The sequence below is a fragment of the Camelina sativa genome, chromosome 20, assembly GCF_000633955.1.
Source record: "Camelina sativa cultivar DH55 chromosome 20, Cs, whole genome shotgun sequence".
Classification (NCBI taxonomy): Eukaryota; Viridiplantae; Streptophyta; class Magnoliopsida; order Brassicales; family Brassicaceae; genus Camelina; species Camelina sativa.
Window position 1 is genome coordinate 25,230,732 of NC_025704.1, and position 8,805 is coordinate 25,239,536.

Consider the following 8,805-nt stretch of genomic DNA (forward strand, 5'->3'; position numbering starts at 1 on the left):
GTGATCAGTGTGAATCACAAACTCTCTCGCCAATAGATAATGTTGCCAAACCTCCATGGCACGAACGAGGGCGTATAACTCCTTGTCATACGTAGGGTAATTAAGCGTGGCTCCACTAAGCTTCTCACTAAAGTACGCCACCGGTTTGCCTCCTTGAGTCAGGACAGCTCCGACTCCGACTCCCGACGCATCGCACTCAACCTCAAAAGTTTTGTTGAAGTCGGGCAATGTAAGCAAGGGTGCTTGTGTGAGGTGTTTCTTGAGCTCGGTGAACGCCTTGTCTTGTTCCTCTCCCCATTGAAACTCGCTATTCTTCTTGATCATGGAGGTGAGAGGCGCGGCGATCGTACTGAAGTCTCGCACAAACCTCCGGTAAAAGCTGGCTAGGCCGTGGAACGACCGGACTTGAGTGATGCTCGTTGGTGTGGGCCACTCCTCTATTGCGCGTATCTTATCTCCATCGACCTTGAGGCCCTGCGAACTCACAACAAAGCCTCAAAAGACCAATTCATCAGCAGCAAACACGCACTTTTTCAAGTTTGCGTAGAGTTGCTCTTCGCGGAGAGTAAACAAGACAGCCTCTAGGTGTTTAACATGATCAGTCAAGCTAGCGCTATATACCAATATATCATCAAAATAAACCACTACGAATTTATTGATAAACGACCTGAAAACATGGTTCATAAGACGCATAAAGGTAGATGGGGCGTTAGAAAGACCGAATGGCATTACCAGCCATTCGTACAAATCTTGTTTTGTCTTGAAGGCTGTTTTCCACTCGTCACCCTCCTTCATTCGAACTTGATGGTAACCGCTCTTCAAATCGATCTTTGAGAAGACACTGGCGCCGCTAAGCTCGTCTAGCATGTCATCGAGGCGTGGAATGGGGTGGCGGTATTTGATGGTGATGTTGTTGACGGCTCGACAGTCAACGCACATCCTCCATGATCCGTCTTTCTTCGGGACTAGGAGCACTGGTACAGCACACGGACTCAAACTCTCTCGGACGTAACCTTGCGCCATGAGCTCTTTGACTTGTCGCTCAAGCTCTTTCGCCTCTTCGGGGTTGACACGGTAGGCTGGCCGGTTGGGAAGCTGCGCTCCTGGGACTAGATCGATCTGATGTTCGATGCCTCTGATCGGTGGTAGGCCTTTGGGGAGTTCTTCGGGGAACACATCGGCGAATCGCTTGAGGATGCCGCGTATGACCTCCGGTAAGGCCTCTAGTGAACCATCAAGACCTGAAAGCAATGCATCTCGAAACAACATCAAAATCACTTGGGCTGAGTCCTTAAGGGACTTTCTAACATCACCATACTGAATCAGGAAATTCTTTTTTTTGTTCGAGTCTTTAGACAACTTGTCTTGCATTTCATGTACTTGCGTGGGGCTCAAAGGTTTCAAGCAAATACGTTTGTTGTCATGAACGAAAAAGTATTGGTTAGTATGGCTGCAGTGTGTGGTGCGCTTATCAAACTGCCATGGGCGCCCCAATAAGAGGTGGCTAGCTTGCATAGGCACCACATCACGGTCTTATACGGACCGATACTGAATGGGACCGTGACTTGTTCCTTTACTTGGATCACGGTCTTATCATTTAACCATCTCAAGCGATAAGGTCAGGGGTGGTTTGTGGTTTCAAGAGAAAGTTTCTTGACAAGACTGGAACTTGCCACGTTAGTGCAAGAACCTACATCTATGATCAAGCCACAAACGCGACCACTTACAGTGCATCTCGTGTGGAAAATGTTGTCACGTTGGTTGGCGTCATCTGTGGCTACACCGGCGTTCAGGATGCGGCGTATCATAAGCAGTTCTCCGACCTTGGGTTCCGCAACAGCTTCTTCTAGCTCGGTTTCTCCTCGCACCATTTCTTCGGTGGCCTCATCGTCGGACTCGATCTCGCCAGCCTCGGTCAGTATCATCGTCCGTGCGTTCGGAAAATCACAAGCGTAATGGCCTCCCCTTTGACACTTGAAACATACAATGTCGCGGCTCCGAACGTCGGTGGTGTTGCGTCGTGGATCTTGGCGCTCATTGGTGGCCGGCTCCCTAGGTTTGAATCTCGAGTCCGCGCTGTTTGCCTTTGGTTTTTCTGGAAATCGGTTTGATGGCGACGTGTTAGGAGTCCAATTGGTAGTCCCTTGAGTTCGGCCACGAGGCGCAGAGGCGCTCTTCTTCTTGATTTGATTTTCAATTTGCACCGAGAGATGCAATAACTCCTCGAAAGTTTGATAGGGTTGGCGCTCGACCTTGCGTGCAATGCGTTCTTGCAATCCGTCCAAGAACTGAGCCATGAGTGACTCTTCGGAGTCATCGACTTGCAACCGGTTGCGCAAGTGTTCAAACTCTTCGTAATACTCCTCCACATTCCGTGCGCCTTACGTTAGTCGCCGAAACTTCTTCTGGAGCTCGCGGTGGTAGTAGGGAGGCACGTAGCGCCTTCGCATCTCAGCTTTCAAGACCTCCGAAACAGTGATAGGTCGGTCGTGGTTGCGTCGTTGTTCAGCTTCCAGTCGATCCCACCAGGTAAGGGCGTGATCGGTGAATTGTGCCACCGCATATTGGACCTTTCGTAGCTCCGGATAGGCATGGCACGAGTATAAGTGGTCCATGCGACTTTCCCATTCAAGATAGGCCTCGGGGTCTGACTTGCCTGCGAACGTTGGTGGGACCATCTTGTGGTTCGGCTCATAACGTCTCGGACCTTCGTCGTCTTGATCATCATAGCGGTGTCGTCGTCTAGGCCTCGGTTCAAAGTCCTCATCGGACTGATCACTCGCTAGCTCGCGTCGTGGTCGCCTCGCGGGTAACGGATCTTCGCGAGGGGGATTCATGAGTTCAATCCTCGTGAGGCGATCAGCTAGTTGCTTNTCTGGAGCTCGCGGTGGTAGTAGGGAGGCACGTAGCGCCTTCGCATCTCAGCTTTCAAGACCTCCGAAACAGTGATAGGTCGGTCGCGGTTGCGTCGTTGTTCAGCTTCCAGTCGATCCCACCAGGTAAGGGCGTGATCGGTGAATTGTGCCACCGCATATTGGACCTTTCGTAGCTCCGGATAGGCATGGCACGAGTATAAGTGGTCCATGCGACTTTCCCATTCAAGATAGGCCTCGGGATCTGACTTGCCTGCGAACGTTGGTGGGACCATCTTGTGGTTCGGCTCGTAACGTCTCGGGCCTTTGTCGTCTTGATCTTCATAGCGGTGTCGTCGTCTAGGCCTCGGTTCAAAGTCCTCATCGGACTGATCACTCGCTAGCTCGCGTCGTGGTCGCCTCGCGGGTAACGGATCTTCGCGAGGGGGATTCATGAGTTCAATCCTCGTGAGGCGATCAGCTAGTTGCTTTAGGCCGGTTCGTAATGCGGCGAGGGTGACACCAATCTCTGGTGGCGCTGGTGGCACTTCTTCGGCCATCGTACAGACTGGTTGTTGGTGACGTGGCGTGGCCCCGCGGTATAAGTTTGAATTTAAACCTCGCAAAAGAATACCACATGTGAGTCTCACACGCTCAAGAGGACCACACAAATATTCGTTTCACCAACAATGATTGAGGACAGCTATGACACATGCAATCCTATGACCAAACAAATAAAGCAAAAGCAAAAGTAAAGGTATTACGCGACAAGAGTTGCTTTATGCCTAAGACCGGAAACACAAAAATAAAACGCGTAACTAGCTTTATGGATCTAAAAGTGAACTCACAAGAACACAAAGGAACAAAGATATGAACACGAAGAACAAATGCGAATTCTAACAACCTAAGCGAACGAATGACAATCCTAAGCATGCACCGAATTTAACCAAAAAGAACAAGCGAGTCCTATGGAGCTAAAAGATGCAAGCTTTAAACTCAAAGATTGAAACTTTAAAGGAATAGAGAGTTCTGGAAAGAAACAACCTCGTAGGAGCTTTGAAGCTCTGATACCAAGCTGATGTGACCGGAGGACACGGTCACGATACGATCTCGATACGGACGCGGCTTGAGCTCTCGGTCAACTTTCAGTCGGTGAATCTTTCCTCGGCCGAGGTTCTGGGCTTCGGATCTAGGAGAGAATCAAACGAGGGAAACGGAGTTTGAAGGATTTCAAACGAGCCGTTCGGGAGATACGTCGAGAAGCCACGCACGGTTCAATCGGACAGTACGGATGCGGAACGAGCGGGTGGACGTCTACGAGGGGAAACGATAGCGGGGATGATTTGAGGTGATTCGTGGGGAACTCGAGAACTGTTGAAAGAGGACTCGAGTTTAAGAAGAGGACAGATGGAAACGAAGTGAGGGGAAATACGGATGGATCGAATGACAACACAAGAGGTTTGGCTCTCCTCTTGATACGGTCGCTAACAAGGGCGAACCCGGTTCGCGGCTTGTTAGGGTTTTCTCAAGGTTCAATCCCGGATTGAAGAAAGAGAAGAGTGAGACAAGTTTCAAGAATCTCTCTTGAGGAAAAGTTTTATTTTCATACAAGTCTAAGGAGGAACAAGGGCTTAAGGAGAGTTTAAATAGCTAGGTCTAGATAGGAGCTTAAGGACACGCGGATTCATCTTGATCCGCACATCGTCCTTTTGACGTGTCCCCTTTACAAAGAGAACACATCGCCACCTTTTGACTAACACGCTTAGCCACAAACACTCTCCAACGTTCACAAACATAGGATCAAAAGAGAATATTCTCAAGTTCAAAATTAAACCAAAAATAAGAGGGAAAGAGAGATAACCGCCTTGGCCTTGCGCGTGAAGCAACTTAGCCTTTAGGCGTTTTGCGTTTAGCTCCATGCCTCGTTAAAACCTCCTCCGGTAAACCCATTGGGACAAACCCGGAGTGAGGAAAAAGAGTACACTTCCTCGCTTAACGACTTGACCGTCTTCACTCTTGGGTAAGAGTGAAGACTAAGCGGACTGAGCCTTCGGAGTCTTCGTGGGGTGGCTGGTGTTGGACGTAGGTTCGGACAAATAGGTTGAGCCGCTGTTTGACCGCCTTTGCTGAGCTCTTGGAACGTGTGGTGGCTCCGGGAAGGATCGTTGGAGCCTTGGCCGCGTCTGAAGAGGTTGCCCTGGTCGCGTCCGATGCGTCTTGGTCAGGCGTCTCGGTCGCGTCCGGCGTGTCTTGGTCTTCTTGGCTGAGGTCGCGTCCTGCGATCACATCACCTCGGGTCAGTCTTGGAGATGAAGTTGTGCAAATGTAGGGTCAAGATATGTGATGNGGACGCGGCTTGAGCTCTCGGTCAACTTTCAGTCGGTGAAACTTTCCTCCGCCAAGGTTCTGGGCTTCGGATCTAGGAGAGAATCAAACGAGGGAAATGGAGTTTGAAGGAATTCAAACGAGCCGTTTGGGAGATGCGTCGAGAAGCCACGAACGGTTCAATCGGACAGTGCGGATGCGGAACGAGCGGGTGGACGTCTACGAGGGGAAACGATAGCAGGGATGATTTGAGGTGATTCGTGGGGAACTCGAGAACTGATGAAAGAGGACTCGAGTTTAAGAAGAGGACAGATGGAAACGAAGTGAGGGGAAATACGGATGGATCGAGTGACGACACAAGAGGTTTGGCTCTCCTCTTGATACGGTCTCTAACAAGGTCGAACCCGGTTCGAGGATTGTTAGGGTTTTCTCAAGGTTCAATCCCGGATTGAAGAAAGAGAAGAGTGAGACAAGTTTCAAGAATCTCTCTTGAGGAAAAGTTTTATTTTCATACAAGTCTAAGGAGGAACAAGGGCTTAAGGAGAGTTTAAATAGCTAGGTCTAGATAGGAGCTTAAGGACACGCGGATTCATCTTGATCCGCACATCGTCCTTTTGACGTGTCCCCTTTACAAAGAGAACACATCGCCACCTTTTGACTAACACGCTTAGCCACAAACACTCTCCAACGTTCACAAACATAGGATCAAAAGAGAATATTCTCAAGTTCAAAATTAAACCAAAAATAAGAGGGAAAGAGAGATAACCGCCTTGGCCTTGCGCGTGAAGCAACTTAGCCTTTAGGCGTTTTGCGTTTAGCTCCATGCCTCGTTAAAACCTTCTCCGGTAAACCCATTGGGACAAACCCGGAGTGAGGAAAAAGAGTACACTTCCTCGCTTAACGACTTGACCGTCTTCACTCTTGGGTAAGAGTGAAGACTAAGCGGACTGAGCCTTCGGAGTCTTCGTGGGGTGGCTGGGGTTGGACGTAGGTTCGAACAAATAGGTTGAGCCGCTGTTTGGCCGGCTTTGCTGAGCTCTTGGAACGTGTGGTGGCTCCGGGAAGGATCGTTGGAGCCTTGGCCGCGTCTGAAGAGGTTGCCCTGGTCGCGTCCGATGCGTCTTGGTCAGGCGTCTCGGTCGCGTCCGGCGTGTCTTGGTCTTCTTGGCTGAGGTCGCGTCCTGCGATCACATCACCTCGGGTCAGTCTTGGAGATGAAGTTGTGCAAATGTAGGGTCAAGATATGTGATGAAGATGTGCAAACCTAGGGCCAATGAATGGAGTGAAGAAGGCCCTAGGATTCAAATAGTGTTTGGGCATCAAAAGGTGGTCTCATGTGAGTTTGGAGATAATGCAAGTTGCAAGGAGTCACATGTGACCTAAAGATCCGTTTAGGAGCTGTACCTATCAATATTGTGCGTCCAACAACATTCAAAGATCACATGTTGCTGTTAGAGAAAGAAGGAACAAGTGGGAGAGTCTCATGTTAGCTTAAGAGGCCATTTTGGAGATGTCACCATCAACGCTTGGGACCAGCTCCCATCTCTCTTCATGTCACTGTCTATACATGCTAATGTGTATATTTGTATGTATATATGACCGTTGGAGCTAGATTAAAGAGACCACATATGGTTCTCATTCATTCATGTATAAATATGTAGCTCATATGCTTAATAAAATTAAGCTCTCCAATGGGGAGGTTTTCCCCTTAGTACAATCGTTTCTTATACAGTCAAATGGGTAGATTCTAGTCTCTACAATCTCATGGAGAGACCAAGCTTTGGCAATGCTTGGTCTCTACCTTTCTTTCATTCTATACTCTTCACTATTCTCTAAACTATTCTAAAGGGTTATTGAGTTATCTTTGGTGTGAACTGCTATTGCCTCTCATACTTATTCTTGAGTATACACAGCTTATATTGGCATGTATAACTCTTTCTTTACCTTAAGAACACTCTCATTGAGTTGTATCTTAAAGGCTTTACACATGAACACACAAATTCCGCTTTAAGTGTTCTTGTGAGTTTATATTGGAGTAGAGTGTATCTTGCAGCTCACTCTCTNAATGGAGTGAAGAAGGCCCTAGGATTCAAATAGAGTTTGGGCGGCAAAAAGTGGTCCCATGTGAGTTTGGAGTCAATGCAAGTTACAAGGAGGCACATGGGACCTAAAGATCCGTTTAGGAGGTGTCCCTATCACTCTTGGTCGTCCAACAACATTCAAAGATCACAAGTTGCTATTAGAGAAAGAAGGAACAAGTGGGAGAGTCACATGTTGGCTTAAGAGGTCACTTTGGAGCTGTCACTATCCACACACTTGGGACTAGCTTCCCTCTCTCTTCATGTCACTTTCTACACACTCAAATGTATATATGTGTATGTATATGTGGCCGTTGCACTTAGGTTTAGAAGGGAGACATATATCCCATTCACTCCTTGTATAAATAAGTAACACATATCATTAATAAAGATAAGCTCTCCAATGGGGGGTTTTTTCCCTTTACCAAAATCGTTTCTTATACATTCAAATGGGTAGATTCTAGTCTCTATACTCTCATGGAGAGACCAAGCTTTGGCAATGCTTGGTCTCTACCTTTCTTTCATTCTATACTCTTCACTATTCTCTAAACTACTCTAAAGGGTTATTGGGTTATCTTTGGTGTGAGAGTGCTGTTGCCTCTCATACTTATTCTTGAGTATACACAGCTTATATTGGCATGTATAACTCTTTCTTTACCTTAAGAACACTCTCATTGAGTTGTATCTTAAAGGCTTTACACATGAACACACAAATTCCGCTTTAAGTGTTCTTGTGAGTTTATATTGGAGTAGAGTGTATCTTGCAGCTCACTCTCTCCAAATTACAACAGTGTGGGGATTGATGGTGCGCGGCGATTGAAGGTGACTGGTGTTGGCGCGTAGAGGCTATGGTGTGGTGAGGGATGCGCGGTCGTGCGGAGGCGTGTAGCGGGTTGTGCGGAGGCATTCAGCGGGTTGTGCAGAGGCAAGTATTGGATCGCGTGGAGGCGGTGTGCGTTGCGCAATCTCAGATGTGGCATGGAGGTAGCGGATGACGCGTGGGTCTTGTTGTGGTGTCATGCTCGAGAATTGTCTCGACGTCTTGGTTCGTGGCGCAAGGTTCCAGGCTGGCATGGTGGGCATGCTGATCGTAGCATGCTCGAGACTTGGCATGCTCGAGATCGTGGCATGCCCGAGATCGTGGCGAGCTTGAGCGTTGGCAAGCTCGAGAGTTGACGAGCTCACGAGTTGGCGAGCTCGAGAGTTGGTGAGCTCGAGAGTTGGCGAGCTCGAGAGTTGATGAGCTTGAGAGTTGACAAGCTTGGTACTTGATGTACTCGTCGTTTCGGGACGCGAGGTGATGTCGGCGGGTTTGCGGTGTGCGGGAACAGTGCACAAGACGCTGGACGCTAGATGTTGTATGTGGTACACAGTGCACGTTGACCGGTGTTGGGCGAGCGATGTACGTTGATTGCCTGTACAATGGTGTGAGATAGTTTGGGCGATGCGTGTAGTGCTGACAGCTACCCCATTAGTTTGAGCGACGCGTGTTGCATCTGCGGCTGCGTAGAGTGGCGCCTACAGCTACACGATCGGGGGGGGGGGGGGCG